This window comes from Idiotropiscis lumnitzeri, chromosome 22 (genome assembly GCF_059441095.1).
Source record: "Idiotropiscis lumnitzeri isolate Australia: NSW breed Sydney's pygmy pipehorse chromosome 22, RoL_Ilum_1.0, whole genome shotgun sequence".
NCBI lineage: Eukaryota > Metazoa > Chordata > Actinopteri > Syngnathiformes > Syngnathidae > Idiotropiscis > Idiotropiscis lumnitzeri.
This window is the reverse complement of record NC_142412.1, coordinates 5,822,077-5,839,772: the sequence shown is the minus strand read 5'-3', so window position 1 is coordinate 5,839,772 and position 17,696 is coordinate 5,822,077. Positions and strand designations below refer to the sequence as shown.

General features: G+C 43.5%; 1 long non-coding RNA gene across 2 annotated transcripts; it reads right to left on the bottom strand.

Moving 5' to 3' along the window:
- Positions 1-257: 257 nt before the first annotated feature.
- Positions 258-17,470, bottom strand: LOC148316172 (uncharacterized). 2 transcript variants are annotated; one of them, XR_015840285.1, is made up of 5 exons: positions 17,239-17,470; positions 5,591-5,736; positions 5,301-5,481; positions 2,891-4,789; positions 258-2,834 (listed from the first exon to the last, which is right to left on the bottom strand). It is a non-coding gene; the product is annotated as an uncharacterized LOC148316172 (long non-coding RNA). The 2 variants fall into 2 exon arrangements; XR_015840284.1 differs by having other exon boundaries at positions 258-4,789; positions 17,239-17,406.
- Between the last annotated feature and the right edge of the window lie 226 nt (positions 17,471-17,696).

Genomic DNA, 17,696 nt, shown 5'->3' with positions numbered 1-17,696 from the left:
AATCGTGTGGCGGGAGTGAACGAGCGCTCCAGAAATAAAAGGGCAACGCGGCTGTGTTTTATGTGAGCCGCTAAATGACTTTTCTCGGGCGTCGCCTTTCAAAATGCAGCATGAATGCCACTTCTAGTGCGAGAAATTAAACCAACTATAGCACGAGTAATTCAGAACTGAATTGTCATCATGTCTAAAATATATTGTGTATGTTTGCTTAAATATATATATATATATATATATACACCAACAACGCTTAGCACCGGTCAGGCCCAACTAATTTATGAAGGCTTGTGTGTACAAGAAAAAAAAGTTCAATGTAGAAGTATCTGTACTTAAAAACAAAATTGAAAAAATACAAATAAAAGAGCGAAACTGTTTGAAGAGGTTGAAAAATGTAACGAAAAGAGCAAGGTCCTTATAATTAATGAAAATTAATTTTAAATGACATTTCCATTGACAAAATGTGAAATGGATTCCATTGTGGGGGGGGGGGGGAGAACATGAAGGGGTGGCCCGTAGATGGACGTTCCCATGTTGCCATTCTTGATTTTTCACTGGTTGCTGCCAAACCATCTACTAGGTTTATATAAACAAATAATTTAATTAAATATGTCAATTGCTTTCTCATTTAGCTTCTTGATGTTATGTGACTGAAGCCTTGCTATCTTTTCTATTAATGAACATTGAGTCATTTGGCTAGAATGAATGGCATTGAAGGGACACTCTGCCAGAACTCTTTTGATCATGCATCCTAAAAAGCATAAATTTATCAGAGGATTAATTCGCGTTGCTCGGCCTTTAGCTGGAAACCGGAGAAGCTTGTACTGCAACTGGTGGATCCAGCTGCCACGCCCCGCGACCTTTGCTGCCGTCGGGGTCACTGCAATCATCTGGCGAGGGCCATCTCAGCATTCACTTGTCCCAACGAAGTCGTTTCAGCACCTTGAAGAAGAGTTGGTCTCCCACACGGACGTGATTTCTCTGTGGATCAGAACACACTGGCCAGTAATTGTTATTTGTTCAAAAATAAAAACCTTCAATTGCTTTGCTCCGCTTTCTCTTGTTTATGTGATGTGGACTTTTACTGATGTTTGACTCTTTAGAGGTATAGTTTACCAAGAACCTTTTGCTTGACCTCCGAATGAACATGACATTCAGCCCAACGACAATAAAATTTCGGGGGGGGGCAACCATTTCTATGTATCCATTTATCGCATAGCGCCACACTCGCCCCCACAAAATTAAATGTCTCCTTTTTAAAGACGGCACCAAACGGACGGGACCCGGTCCCCCTTTGAAACGTGCGAGAGGGCCACTTTGTCAAGGAAAAACTTACCTAGCATACGAATGTACAGCGCCGTTTGGTCCGAGCTGCGAGTAACCGTCTTTTGTGCTCGGCAAAGAAATTTGTTGGTCGGCATGCCGCCATCACATACTCCATGTCCAGTGAGCAGCCGGAGTACCTTAGGGTAAACCCGCTGACCGGCTGGGTGTACGTCAATCAGCCCATCTCGCAGGTATGCACTCAGAAAACAAGCTGGATGCAACATTAAGCACACCTACCACAGTACCAAACGATCACGATATTTTGTCACCGACAATGATACCGTCATGATACAATGATGTTGGACTTTTGTCTTTTAGGTTTTCCAAACGATGAAACGCTATTGGTCATGACATCAATTCAGCATATAGTGAGAGATGTTAGAGTGTTTTACAAGAGTTTAGATCAGCGAGTGTCAAAGACTTGACATCGACATAGGGCCGAATGATCTTGGGGCTGTAAGACAAGAGATGATGAACTGACAGATGTTTTATTTTTGTCACGTTCAAAGCTTTCGAGGAAGTGTGGAAGTTCACCACATATGGACAATCAAATTAATGACTTTCCAGGCTTCAGGATGCCTTTCTACACTATATAAAGGTGGAGACCACATCCTGCCATCCCAGTGCAAAAGTTTGGGTAGCCTCATCAGTCAGATAATCCCTTTTCCCTTATCACAAGCAGTGTCTGGCATCAGTATGTAAAAAGACATCCTGAAGCCTGGGCAGCCATTAATTTGATTGTCCAATATTTCCCTTATGAGAGTGACGTGCGCCTGCGTGTCCATCCAATCACGAAAACGACAAAATGACATGGAAACAATAAAACTAAAGTAGAATAAAACCAACTTAAGCAGAGGTTTGACCGAAGAACCTCGTTGCTGTGCGGAAGATGTTCGACCTAAATGTCCCGCTGTTCGTCAGCTCGCTATACTGTACATTGTATGGGCAGTCTCATCGGGCATGGCGAAAAATTTCGAGGGCGTTACCGTAACGAGACTGCGACCTGAACGCGCATTTCTTGGAATAGATTGCAAATGCTTCGGCTTATGCAACCATTATGTACAATTCTGTGCTGTTTTCTATTGTTTACGACACGGTGATCAAATTGTCTCCTAAACTTTTTTTTCGGTCATTCTGTTTGCCGCCATCTTATTTTTGTGTGTGTGTGTGAAATCCCACTTTGGACGCCACGAGCAGATGTTTTCTCGTTCTGCCGGGGCTGCTCTTTTGAAAATTTCTATATCTAAGTGTAATTTTGGGACAGTAGTTGCAAATGAGGAGAACTTGTGACTGTAGTAGTCCATTGCGGCGAAGGAAATCTTAAGTGCAAGCCTCAGGTTGTATTTCCTAGATGGGAGGCGCTCTGCAACTTGACTGTGGATCACATTTATAGAGTGTAAAAAGGCATCCTGAAGCCTGATGATTTTTTTTATTTCTTTTGTGGTCAATTGGGTGGTCACTGCTCGGGCCCTAATAATAATAATAATAATAATTTCCACAAAAACAATGGGGACCTCGTAGCGGTCGCTGCTCGGGCCCTAATAATATATTCTACATAAACAATAGGGACCTCGCCGCGGTCGCTGCTCGGGCCCCAATAATAATTTCTACACAAAGTCCATTGTGGTGACCCGCCCCCTTTTAAGTAAATTCAAAATGGCCGACTTCCTGTAAAACCTAGCTCATTGCTCCGCGACATTTCGTTTCGTGCGAGAGCTCCGGAGGAGACGACGCGTTCGTAGCAGCGGATTCCACCACACTGAGCACTTTTCGGCTGTGATGCCGGTGAAACGAATGGGACCGTCAACTGGCCCAGGAGTATCTGAAAAGACAAAACGGGTGAAAATGAAAGTACCATGCAAGAACAAAGCAAACACAGTCAGGAGAAACTTAACGTCCTTATTTTGAGGCAAAACCAAGAGGTCTGGTTGACGACATACAGACGTAGCCGCGCAAAATGTTGCCGCCTTTTTGAAGAATCGTCTGGAGAATCAGGTACAAGGGGGTGTGTACACTTTGGAGTCGGAGTGGAGGTCCGGGTGGGCAAAATTTTTTTTTTTCCAAGTTAAACTATCCAACAACAAGAATTCACAATCTGTCCTGGAATAGCAAACCCGCAAAAAAAAAAACATAAATCACGCAATAAAAAGTCTCTTTCTACTTTGTTTGATTCCTATTTTTCTCTTGTTCTTCCTACTTTAATTAAATAGCTCCAGTATGCTAGCGACGCTTCAATTTGTCTCCCAATAAAAGGTGCGAAAACGTGATGAGTTGACAAATAGCATGATAAGCGTGGACGCAGGAAGTTGTGCTCGGGCCCCAATTATAATTTCTACACAAAGTCCATTGTGGTGACCCGCCCCCTTTTAAGTAAATTCAAAATGGCCAACTTCCTGTAAAACCTAGCTCATTGCTCCAAGAGACTTTTTTGTAGGTCTTGGTCTTATACATACAGTGAACCCTCGCTACTTGGCGGTTCACCTTTCGCGGGTTCAGTGCTTCGCGGGTCTAAAAAATATTCGGGGGCATTGTAGTTTCGCCGAGCGGCACGACGGGGCGCTGGAGCGGTTAGACGGCCGGTGTGCGCCGAAGAAGAGCGTGGGCGAAGAGGAGAGTGGACGAAGAAGAGCACGTTCCCCCGGACACGATCGGTGGCGACGTTTCGCGCGGTTCGGACAGTACCAGAGCTCCGGCCGGCGTGCGTGGCAGTTAAGCCGTAGAGGAGAACCTTCCCCGGGCACGGGCGGTGCCAAGCGGCCCGAGCAGCGACCGCTACGGGTAGAGAGAGAGAGAGTGAGGACTGTGGCAGAAACAGATGGTTATATTTAGCAATTCTCATCTCATCTCTCCCTGCAATCTGCATTTTGACGCCAAGATCCTTCCGAAAAGTTCCTATTAATGCTTAGGGAAAGCCAACCATTTGTGATTGTTTTAGTTTGTGCATTGTGGAAGGTGCATTTAATGGCTAGGAGAGATTCAAAATGCTCCACTGTGATGACCTCTCCCCACCCGACCCCCCTCCCCTTTCCCCCTTTCCGGAGAATTTAAGGGCTTTCATGGCAGGCCACGCGAGCCTTGCTGGCCGCCGTTTAGTCATGCCACTTTCCATCTTTACCGTTCAGATGGTGTGTGTGTGCGCGTTTGTTTTTTGTTTTTTTTCGTTTTGTTTTGCGAGATGCCACAGACACCGCGGGCTTGAAAACCAGAACGTCTGTCAAATAACAACAATGACCAATGGCTCAGAGGCAAATGCAACCGAGTAATTGCCCATCCAGCACCGTTTTTTTCCCCCTCCAAAAAAAAATATATATATTTGCCCCCTTTCCCTCTAAGCCAGCCACATTGCTGGAGCCCTGTGTAAGGCGTTGCGTTCAGGTCGCAGTCTCCCCTGGAGGCGTTGGTTCGAATCCCGCCTCAGACAGAGCCCATTGAAAGTACCAAGCAATGCTGGTACGCCGTCCGGTGTGCCCTGTGAAATGAAAGGTGGCATTCCTTATTTATTTATTCATTTACAGTGCCTTTTAACATGGCAACAACTTTGCTAATTAAAACAGAACAAACCCAAGAGAAAAAAAAAAATCGAGATTTATTTTGCGTATTTTCTGAACTATAGAGCGCCCCTACTGGTCACACTCAGTGCGGCCTTCAATTAATTTACATTTTTTTAATTTAAAAATATTTACTGGTGCTGAGCCATGAAAAGAAGCGCACTCACTGCAAGAAAAACTTCCAACGTTTCGGATTTTATGACGTTTTAAGCTACACTAAACATTACGCTGGAAAACATCAGCAGGTGACATATTGTTTGGGTGGCTGTTCAGGAAGCGTCGCAATTTATTTAACCATCCTTACAAAATGACAATTGGACCACAGTGTCAGAAGAATTTAGATTTTCTTTTTGATAAAACATGTTCTCATGCATATTTCCCATCGAGCGAAGTGAAGCTTCTAAGGTTCTTGCCGCGCGGTTCGGACCGTACCAGGGCTCCGGCCGGCGTGCGTGGCAGTTAAGCCGTAGAGGAGCACCGTCCCCGGGCACGGGCGGTGCCAAGCGGCCGTGTTGGAATCAAAGACGTCAATCGTTCTCTGGTCGCCCAGGCAAACCCTGTCATCCGGGTAACGACCCGCCACAATAAGGTCATAAACAGGATGCCATGTAGCCTGCAGAAATGTTGACAAAACAAGTTTGGCTTGGTAAATTTTTCCTAACACAAATCAGGCACATTTGGGAGAATTCTTGGAGCGGAAAGTCACTGTCGAGACAACCAACCTTGATGGGTGAGAGATGTTGAAAATGTCTGTGTGGATGCTGGATAACGTGCTGAGGCTTGGACCAATCAGAGGAGGAATACACACGGATCTGGTCATACTGATCCGTTGTTAGCAACTTGGAGCAGTCCAAATGATGAAAATAGGCTGCAACAGAAAATCATGTATGAGGATCATTTTCACAATTTTTCCAGGGAAAGCTAATGATTATGATAAAGTTCCAAGTCACGTATTTGAAAAATAGTTCTGGAGAGGTGGTAAAAGTTGCTAGCTTGACAATGCTGAATGTTTGTAGCTATGTTGTTAGCAGAGGGCACTTGATCCTTTTTTGCTGGTCAGTCCCCCACCCGCTATCCCGATACTCTTCCGGCCTCGACCCTCCGACCTAACTCATAAAAATTGTTGGCCTAAAAACCCATTCGGCCCCCCCTTCCAGACTCCGAGCAGTATCTGATTGCGATCTCATATGAGCGCCAAGCAAAATCCTTTTGTGCGGAAATTCAAAATGAACCAAATCTGAGACACTAAACTATTTTCAGTACTTTTTGGCACAACTTCCATATCAAATGTTGTGATTTTATACTTTTCCACATTTAACATTAAAATGGAGGTAACTCAGGTTTGACCTTCAGCCACAACAGAGTGTTGGGTGTGAGTGCTTCCAAGTCGTTGAGGTCGGAAGATGTCAAAAATAAACAACTGACATAATGTGGTTGCAAAAGTGTGCACACCCTTGCTGTTTCAGGGGGCTTTTCCTAACATATTAATACTCAAATCTTCCAGCACAAGCAATGTTGTGAAGAGTGCTTTCACGGCATCAGCAGGATCTGTTTACTCCAAGACAATAAAAATATATGGCAGCGTGCATATTTATGCAACCAGGTTTTCTTTCTTTTTTCCTTAAAACATTGGAGTTTGTTTTTAACGGTCACATTAAAGGTGGAAACAGTTTGTAAATTATTTATCTTGACTGTGTTTCCTTTGTTCTTGCTTGGTACTTTCAATGGGCGCTGTCTGAGGTGGGATTCGAACCCACGCCTCCTGGGGAGACTGCGACCTGAACGCAACGCCTTAGACCGCTCTGCCATCCTGGCAGCATTGATGTGTACAAGAGAGCCGTTGAGTAAGTTGACGTGAATGCAAAACAAATTTAAATCATGTGTGAGAGCATCTTAGCATTTCCGTAGCAAAAACAATGTTGGTATGATAAGAATTGCAGTCCACATTTTCATATAATTGTTTCATGAAAGGTGAAAAATGTGTTCGCCTTAATATTGCAGGTGAATTATGACTTACTGACTTATGTTTACGTCACACCTGTTCAGTAGTATTTTGTCAAATGATTGTAATTACCATCTTAACGCGTGTAAGTCAGTGTTTAATTGGCTACATAATCATTGGGGTGAAATTAATCTTAATTGCAAAAAGGGGTAATTTAAATAGAGACATCCAAGATCATAAAAGGATGAATGCATGTTCCGTGGAATGTGATTTGTCAACACGGAAAAGCCCTGAGTGATGAAAACGTTAACATATGGTTAAGGAACCGGTCTCTTTGACGGCAAAGTCTGACTATGGTAAACAATTGATAATTAGACCTCAAAGAAGTGATTGTGCAGTTGAAAAAGTTCATATATTGACTGTGCAAAGCTAAAGTGAGAAACTAGGATTAACTATTTGGCAAACACGAGAACATATTCAGTCTTGAGGAAGACTGAATGCAGTAAAATTGCAATAAGAACAACAATAAACCAGCCCAGAGTGTTACAATGTCCTGGAAACAAAAGTTTGGGATTGCCCCTGACGGTGAAATTCCTCTCTGAACTCCTCCTTTGTGCCCCCGGCAGCAACTCATGAAACAGGGAAACTGATAAGAGATACAATTTTGTTGAAACCGAACATGAAAGGTTAAAGGTCATGCAAAACGAAAAAAAAACATCTAATGTTCCATACTTCAGTTTGGCGACGGATGTACTACGGTAATTCAATTAATGGAACGACATTTTGAGATGGAAATGACAGGAATGTGACTTCGACCTACTCCCTATCAAATTGTCCGCCATCCATCATCATGTTTAACACTACTGGAGAATGATATACGATCATAATTTCACACCCCATCACAGAATCGTAGACGCATTTTGTTGAGAAATAAATCATTGGTCGTCATGTCAGTGGAGACATCCTGAAGATGCTATAAAATAACAACAATCTCTCATGTGAATTTTCCAAATCAGTGAGAGAGCGAGACTGGCCAAGCACACAACAGTTAAAACTGCTGAGGGAACTGAATAACACTCGTGCGTATGTGTTGGGTCGATTTGGAGGGTTGACAAAAGAAAAGCATATGGGTATTTGAAGTGCCTTCTTGATCTCATGAAGGATCACATGAATGTCAAAGACTCCTGTCACTGGCAAACTTTAAAAATGAGCCGCGCCGCGCCCGCCAACAGCCTTCCATATGTCCATTGCTGAGGTTGTCAGGAAACTTGACCAATCTATTTCTATTGCTACGCTTGATTCAGAGATTGTTATAATAAATATAATTTGACTTTGGGTCTGGTTGAGCACAAAACACTGTTAGCAAAATGAGTGCAACAACCAGGCGTTTTATTCCTGATAAAAAATAATGGATAAAAAAATACATTAATTAATCTCCACAAAGTCGTCTCCAGCTCGGAAAAATTTAAAAGAAAAAACGGACGTTACCAGATTCAAAGGTACTTGTTCAAAGGCCTTCCTTTAAAAATAATTTGTGACTTGTGAGCTTTAAACTCTAAGCAGATCGATGACCTACTAATGACGCAGCGTCAACAGCAACTGAGGGTTCAGTATTTGGCTCAAGCACGTCATTTAGCCTCGCTCGCAGGGGCTCAGGATCAAACAAACATCATTTGGATTGGGGAGACAACCACTCGATCACCTGAACCTAGCCGCTTTCATTAATGAACGACGGAAAATGACCACTCCAAAAAAATTATGACCTAAACATGATTTTCAAACTAATATTATATGACTTTACTACGGCGTTAGGACAGAATCGCCAGTCTGATTTTAATTTTAATCACAAATATAGTGGGTCAAGTTTGTAGATTGAACTCACTCTTTTCACTTTACATCCAGATTTGAGCGCAGCAATCTCAACAGCGAATCTTTCATTCTGGCTGAAGCTGCCAGGATGGCAGAGCGGTCTAAGGCGTTGCGTTCAGGGCGCAGTCTCCCCAGGAGGCGTGGCTTCGAATCCCGCCGTGCTGGACGAGTTTGACGAGTTGATTTCGGTGGATGAGGATCATCTCATTTCCATTTTTAATAGCAAAATCATCCCGGGGTTCTGTGAGAAATCTATTTAATTTCACTTAATTAGTCTGAAAATTCTTATTTATTAATTAGAAATATAGCTTTGCCCTATCCCTGCGACATACTTTTGAGTGAACGACAGAACAAATGCTCTTCCATTAGATGGCAGGACATATTTCATCATGTCTTAAAAGCCCCCTTTGAGATCCATCAGGCATTACACGCATGCAAGGAGCTGATTGGTAAAAATATTTTTGTTTAGTATCATGATAAAATGAGTGCAGTGACGACTGCAGGCACTCAAAATTGCAAAGACTGAGTTGGAGATTTGAATTCAGAAGTTTAGAGATGGTCAAATAAAGTTCCCTTAGCTTAAGCCGGCCGGAGCATCACACTGGACAATGGCACATTTTCATCAGAGATGATGTTATGCGTCACTAAATGTATTTTTGACACTGATTTAAAACATCTATCTTTTATCTAAAGCACAAAAGACTTGACATGTTTTCTTTTTAAGTTTGACCAATAAAAGCTTGCACAATATGGATTTTACCATGCTTTGTAATGTATAGCTATGATGTTTCGGGTATAAAAAAAAAATCTACCTGTTGCTAAAGCACGTCTTTAATTCTTAAATTTGACAAAACATAGAACCTTATCACGTTATAAAATCAGTTCTTGATAAAAGTCAGATAAAAAAAATGATGACGATGCCTAGATTGAATTTTTTTAAAGTCCCAAGCAATAACAAAGGAAACACAGTCAAGAGAGCATTACCAGTTGCCAGGATGGCGGAGCGGTCTAAGGCGTTGCGTTCAGGTCGCAGTCTCCCCAGGAGGCGCGGGTTCGAATCCCACCTCAGACAGAGCCCATTGAAAGTACCAAGCAAGAACAAAGCAAACACAGTCAAGAGAGCATTACCAGTTGCCAGGATGGCGGAGCGGTCTAAGGCGCTGCGTTCAGGTCGCAGCCGATGTGTTTAGTCACTGCGGTCAGTGAAGCAATGTGACGAAGAGATGAGACCTGCATGGTTCTTATTGGCTCAAAGGCCCGGCTGGATAACTTGAAAGGGGCGGGTCACCACAATGGACTTTGTGTGGAAATTATTATTGGGGCCCGAGCAGCGACCGCGGCGAGGTCCCTATTGTTTATGTAGAAATTATTAGCCAAATAGCTTGCAGGGTTCGCGGTTAACTTTAAAAACTGCTTGCCCATAGGGCAAGTGCCACTAAAATTTGCCTTGCCCGAGTGGCCAAATTACTTGCCCGACTTGGGCAAGTGACAATTTTTTTTCTCTAAGAATAAAATGTTTATGGTTGTAAAATGTGCGCCACAAATGTAAATAAACATATAGGGAAGTGCCACTAAAATTTGCCTTGCCCGAGTGGCCAAATTACTTGCCCACGCGCACAAAATGTTGCGGCCAGTGAATGGAAAACTAATGCAAACAAGACATCTGAGGTCATCACTTGAACACCTTATTTTCCGCAACTGAGTCGAGTAAAAAAAAACAAATCCTTGCGTGTTTAAAAATCATCATGGTATGTTGGTCACTTGGGAATAAAACATAAAAAAACTTCAATATACCTAGTGAAAAATAACAAAACTGTCTCCACTTCTGGCTCTGCATACGAATGCTCCTTATTGTCTACTACACCGTCACCATATTACGGAAAGTGTGATTTATTTATTTTGCCGTGTGTTGCCATGCCCTTCTTTAATTTTTTTTCTGCCTCCATGTTATTGCTTGCTGTTTTAGCCTCTAGAGATTAAGATTAGAAGTCATGTAATTTTGGACCTGCGAGGATTTCCTTGCTAATAATAAATAAATAAATAAATAAATAAAATAAAAGACCAGAATGATTTTTTTTGGTTTCCATCCTGTTCTTCCTGGAGCATTTTTTTTAAGATGAATATTTTTTAGTCTGTAGGTTGAAAGCAGTCAGTCAGTTTGCTACTTTTGTAGTCATTTAACCGTTAGCTATTTGCTATGTGAGGCATTATCTCATAAGGGAAATACTGGACAATCAAATTAATGACTTCCCAGGCTTCAGGATGCCTTTTTACACTCTATAAATGTGGAAATTTACATTGGAAAAGTTTGGTTTAGCTGTTAATGAAGTTTCGTTTTTTTAGTGCTGAAAATTCATTGTCTGCTGGCGCTGTACACTTTTTCTAAGTGTTGCAATATCTCATGAAGGAAATACTGGACAATCAAATTAATGACTTTCCAGGCTTCAGGAGCGCGTGTCTGCGGGTGCGTGCGTGTGTGCGTGCCCGTGAATAGAATAATGAAGCTTAAATACGCGAGGGATGACTGCACAGATGATTAACGGGTTCCGAAATCTTTTTTCCCCGGCTGGGGGATTAGGTGACGGTGACCCACTAGGAAGTTTAAGGCATTGACAAACTGGGCATGCACCTGTTCCAGTGATGTCGTCTTCCTGCTAATTTATATTACAACACATGGAAATCGCTTTGTTACAGCTCCAGCTGTTGTGAAATGTGCCACAAAGGTCACGTTTTTGTTATCGGTACCGTCCAGCGTCCTGGAGAAGACGGCCGGGGCCGGCAGGGGCCCTCCGATGGCGGGTCATGATTGCCAATCGGTCAGTGGTTATGTGTGTGCTGCGGTGCCGGCCAACGCTCAGAGGTCGACCCGCAGGCCGAAGGAACCGTCCACCTATTATTATTATTAATATAAATATAAATAATAATAATAATAATAATAATAACAATAATAATAATAATGGGGGGAAAATCACACAGGGCTGGTCAGTTGAGCTCACGAACATTTCCTCAACCTTTCCAGCACATCAATCATAACCAAGCGCGTCAACCTCAATATTTACAGCTGTGTAGCTTGACGAGCAAGCCATTGTGCACTTTCTGCCCACCATTAAGTAACTATTATTAAATTAGCCTTTCGTGTGAAAGCAAATGCCTAATCAGAATCAGAAATCAATTTGTCATTGTACTCAAGTGTGCAATGAGATTAGAGAGGGGAAGGAAATACTGGACAATCAAATTAATGACTTTCCAGGCTTCAGGATGCCTTTCTACTCTATATAAAGGTGGAATGTACATTGGAAACGTTTGGTTTAGCTGTTATAAAAGTTTGGTTTTTTAGTGCTGTAAATGCATTTTCAGCTCGCGCATGCTGTTTTTCAATCTGTGCCCTGTGACCGGCGATTTTGGCTTTTTTTTTGGGTGAGCGTCAATTAGAAATCAGAAATCCCTTTATTGTCATTGTACAGTGTGCAGATTCCGGCATTTGTGCCATGACGCAGTCCCTCCCCCATACACATTTTGTGGAATTTCCTCCCTACCTTTTCGGCTTACTGTGACGCGAGCATGCCCTCCTCCTCCGGAGCTTCCATTCGGTTAAACTTAGGGGCCGCTTGGCACCGCCCGTGCCCGGGGAAGGTGCTCCTCTACGGCGAAACTACAATGCCCCCGAATATTTTTTAGACCCGCGAAGCACTGAACCCGCGAAAGGTGAACCGCGAAGTAGCGAGGGTTCACTGTATGTATAGAAGCACCTTTTAGTGGACTTTGAAATACAGTCGGTTTCCCCAGGCGCTTGTTCAAGTGAGATAAGTTGCCGGTTGGCTTCATCAGACACCAACAAACACACACACACACTGTGCATCGTAAACACACTTCAGCGCTTTATTGCCTGCAGGGGTTGCTCTGCTGCAGAAATGCTCACTGTATATGTGTTGCTCAATGTAAACTTTATGTTGCTTGAGGTTTCATTTACTTCTTTATTATTATTTTTTTTTTTAATCCTATCCATGCTAATGAAAATCTGGTCCAGGGTCAAACAGTCACCATTATAAAGCCTATATAACAGAACAGGCTGAATATATTAGATTTTTTTTTTTAACCTTCGGAAAGAGTAAAGCCAAGTTACAAGCTGTTCATATTAAAATAGAAAAACAGAAGGAGACTAGCACATGCTTGGCGGGTAAGTATCTTCACATAAAGACTGAACAAGACGCCCTTTTTGGTGTACGTTCCAGTCGACTTTTTATTATTATTTGTACTTGGTATTTTAATTGTACCATAGATTACCGAGTAGCCAGGACAAACGTGTCTTGTTTTCCTGTGTTACTTAAGTTCCATTTGGGGTTCTGTGCTTATCATTTGCCCTTTTTTTTTAAATGGAAATACTCAATATGTTCGGCTTTTGAAAAGGAAATAGAAAACATTTACTAATTGTAGAGGAATGACAGTGCACTTTAACGATAAGGTGTAATGTAAAGGAGATTTATGTTACTGGTGCACTTTTTTTGCACATTGTCGCGCAGTGGTAAAACCACATATCCCATTGTAAAATACTAAACAAGAAAATATACTTTGATCACAATTGATGACAATTTTTTTTTAGCTAGAACCTCAGACTTCTTATGTATTTTCTTCGCTTATAATGTTTTTTGTTCTACTTGTCTAAAAAGTCTGGTTGAGGTTGTCTAGTGGTCTTTTCCTTTTTTTTTTTTTTAATTTTATTATTAATTTTATTTTTATTTTATTTTTATTTTATCTTTTTTTTTATTTCATTTTAATTCTATTTAATATGTTCAAAGTAAATAATTAAATATAAAAAAAATAATAAATAAATAAGAATAAAATAAGATCACGGTCTATCAGCTGGGTTTCTCACCCTCACTCAAGCGCACACGCACTGGCTGACCTACAACAGTTCTTCACCGGCAAGCTTTATGTGCTCATGTACCAACTAAAGCTGCCAGCCGAAGCCCCCTTTTCCCCGGCTGGGGGATTAGGTGACGGTGACCCACTAGGAAGTTTAATTGGCATCATGGGACAATCAAATTAATGACTGCCCAGGCTTCAGGATGTCTTTTTACAGGAGATTGAAGCGTTAAAAAAAGAATTTGGTCACTACACCGCCGCCCTGAAGCGCCACCAGCCCTTTTGCGACCTTCGCGATATATATATATGGCACCTGGTAATGCTCTCTTGAATGTACACATTTGCTGGCGCTGGAGCGTCGGGCCCACACCCGGCCGTCGCCGGCATCAATCATGTGACCTCGAGGACGCCCTGTCATGAGGGGCCGAGGGGCATTCCTATACCCTTGACAAAGCCGTTTATTTACACTGGACATTTACAGCCACTTGCTACACTGAAGAAGCCCACATCAGCCCCTGACAAAGCCACCAGACCCCAAACCAATCAATGCATTGATCAATAATTATGTGAAGTCTCGGTCTTTGGCCAATCCCGGCTCCAGCCATCCTGTGTGGAGTTTGCATGTTCCACATTAAATCCCAATAGCTATGCTTCTACTTGAGTAATAAATGTGAATACGTTTAACAACTCTGGTCTAAAGTATACAGCGAAGCTCGCATTACCAGTAGCCAGGATTGTCCAGCATCAGCTGCGGGATCAAGACAAGCGGCATCCAGAATTTGTCCGTCCGGGGCGGACTCCTCTGGACATCCTGAAGCCTGGACCGCCTTAGACCGCATGAATTTCGTATTGTGACATCCTCACACCACCTCCATCTTTGATGACCGCAACGCCTTAGACCTCTCCGCCATCCTGGCACCTGGTAATGCTCTCTTGAATGTGTTTGCTTTGTTCTTGCCGTCCCTCATGTGGCCGAATGGTTGCCAGGATGGCGAAGCGGTCGTGCTGGGCCACCTGGAACGCACCAGATAACAATGAACTGGGACAGACTCTGCGGCACCGCAATAGCCACGCCCGGCGTGCGCCGAAGAAGAGGGTGGGCGAAGAGGAGAGTGGACGAATTATTCTTGTTTGTATTTGCAATGGGCAATAATCAACAAACAAACCGCTAAGTTTGTGATCATACATTTATATGGAATCGCAGTCATAACGGCACTCCGAGGGAAACCAGAGGTACGGAGAAACTACCGCAAAGACGCGGCAGAGAAACGCTCAGCGAACACGGCAGCCGTCTTCAGGGCCTGAATATCCTCAAATGTGAAAGATTTCCAGAAATTTTCTCTTGCATTCTGCATCTCTCAAACACTGTTCCCTGAAAAACAACATAAACAACACATCACTGGGCCCCTCTCTGGAGCCTGTCCTGGATGTGGTGCCCGATGGGCCCTGGCTGGTTAGACAATGTTGGACTCTTTCAGATCATTGTCACATTGACAGCGTCTAATTAGTTTCCCTTAATACGTCAAAGATACATTTTTTTTACTTGGCTGGTAGTGAATGACTAAAAAAAAACACTGACGCCATCAAGGGCCAGCTCACTGGTCCTGTTGAGTGGTCAAGCTGGCCCTGAAAGCATGAATTTGAAAAGTAGGTTTGTTGAAGAAGATTCCCTTTATTATTAGTCCCACAATGGGGAAATTCGAGGTTCGAACCCAGGCCTCCTGGGGCGGGCTTGAAATAATTGAGAAGCACTGCTAGTATATGCAGACATTATATTCATTCAATCTTGCAGCCCGAGTGAACCACAGCATTGTTGCAAATTCGGGAGGAGAAACGGAAACGTCCCACTGCTGGAGCAGCAGCGGCTTCTCCGGGCAAAGGCGGAAGTGACGTAAGAACGGACTCGCCAATGTGGCGTTATTTTAGTTATTTTGTTAATTTTTTCATCGACCGAATCAGTCAGGTTCTTGCATGTCTGAACCAAAGTGTAATTGCAGGTGTGAGTGTGAGCGCGGATGGTTGTTTGTCTTTGTGTGCCCTGCGATTGGCTGGCAACCAGTTCAGGGTGTACCCCGCCTACTGCCCAATGACAATTGGGCAAGTGACAATTTTTTTTCTCTTGCCCTGAGTGACTTTTTGTATGACAAGAGACTGCCAAGTTTGGTGAGTTTTTGTGCATGTTTCGGGGGTCAAAAATGCGATCGAACAATCGGAAAAATAATAATAATAATAATTTCTACAAAAACAACAGGGACTTCGCAGCGGTCGCTGCTCAGGCACTAATAATAATAATAATAATAATAATAAAAAAAGTAATAATATTTTTCAGGATTTTGTTTGTGTTTGTTTTATTTAAACTCCTGCGTACCCCTTGGAGTTCCTTCAAGCCCCCCTCCCCAGTGTTCATGGTAATGGTGATACATTGCATCTCGATTTTAAAAGTTGTTAACAAGTGTTACAAAAAAGAAATCGTAAAATATTGCAGGTACGCCAAGCTACTTTCGCACTTGTTTCCCATTCTGATCATGTTTTTTTTTTTTTTTTATTACCGTATATTCCGGACGATAAGCTGCTACTTGTTTCCTCGATTTTGAACCGTGCGGCAAATACAATGCCGCCGGAGGCCGGCAGCGGTGCCGGCGGCGACGTTTCGCTCCCCCGGACGCGAGGTGGGCCGAGTGGCCCCTAAGTTCAACCGCGTGGAGGCTCCGGAATCTGATACATCTGAGGGTGTTATCATCTCGTTATGTCTACATGCACAAAAACTCACCAAACTTGGCAGTCTCATCGGGCATGGCGAGAAATTTGATATTTTAAACGTCTAATATGAACACTTTCCGTTGGCGGCCACCGACCTGCGTCAATTCTTTGAGCAAAGTCCAATCAATATGGTGATCCTTGTGATCACAGCTTGTTTTCCAAGACCGTCACAGATTTGGAGTTCTTTTGTCTGCAGCTGTATGAACAGGTCATTCTGCAACCAGGAAATTCACAATGCAGGTTAACGGTCTCAAGCTAAATCCGATTTATTCACTTTTTATTGCGTTCAGGTCGCAGTCTCCCCTGGAGGCGTGGTTTCGAATCCCAGCGAGTCGAGGCGGGATAGGCTTTTCTAGAAAAACAACGGCAGATGAGGACGAGGATGTTGCGGCCGAACGCTTGCGAGTGTCCGGTGGCGCAGCAGGAAAGCCAAAAATTTCGACTACGCATGCACGTGCCATGCACGAGGAGAAAGTAGGTGGACAAATAAAACAAAAAATGAAAATCCAGTTGTCGTACAGTATTCGAGAAAAATGGCGCGAGCCTTGCCAGACATAGCGATTATCTGCTCGAGGACTTTTCACACGATATGAATATTTTCTTTATCCTGCAGGGATTTTTGAACTTGCGCTGGTCCCGCTTCGCTCGGGTGACGCTGACCCGCTCCCTGGCCATCGTGCCCACTCTGCTGGTTGCCATCTTTCAGGACGTGCAGCATCTAACTGGCATGAACGACTTCCTCAACGTGCTGCAGAGCATACAGGTCACTCTTTGCTAAAACAAAATTCTGTCTTGTTGCTCATAGTGGTGAAGCTGATGCCTCACATAGCAAATGTGTACAGTGCGAGCTGAAAATGCATTTTCAGCACTAAAAAACCAAACACGTCTAAAGCAAGTTCACGGAGCGGTAGCAGCGAATCCCGCCTCGCAGTTTACCTTGCACACGTAGTCGGTGCGCTGCGTGTAGCCGTTGAAGATGGCCACCGCCCCGTCGGGAAGGGAGCCGTCCCAGGGCACCCACTTTCCTTGCCTCTCGCATTCATCTTTTTCGCTCCTCTGTGTCTGGAAGGCTTATTCAAACCTCTCGGCTGCAATCCGCCTGTGTCATCATTAATGAGCTTAGCATGTGCAGCACAGCTTGTAGCTTTGACCAAAGAACAGATTGACAACCTTGCCATGCGTAACTTTGGCGAGAGTGATGCCTTGAAGACTTGCAGTGTCTGTATAACGGAGTACGCGGAGGGAAACAAGCTCCGGAAGCTTCCTTGCTCCCACGAGTATCACGTACACTGCATCGATCGCTGGCTGTCGGAAAACTCCACCTGCCCCATTTGTCGCAGGGCTGTTCTGGTGTCTACCAATCGAGAAAGCGTAGTGTAGTTCAGAACAGTTCT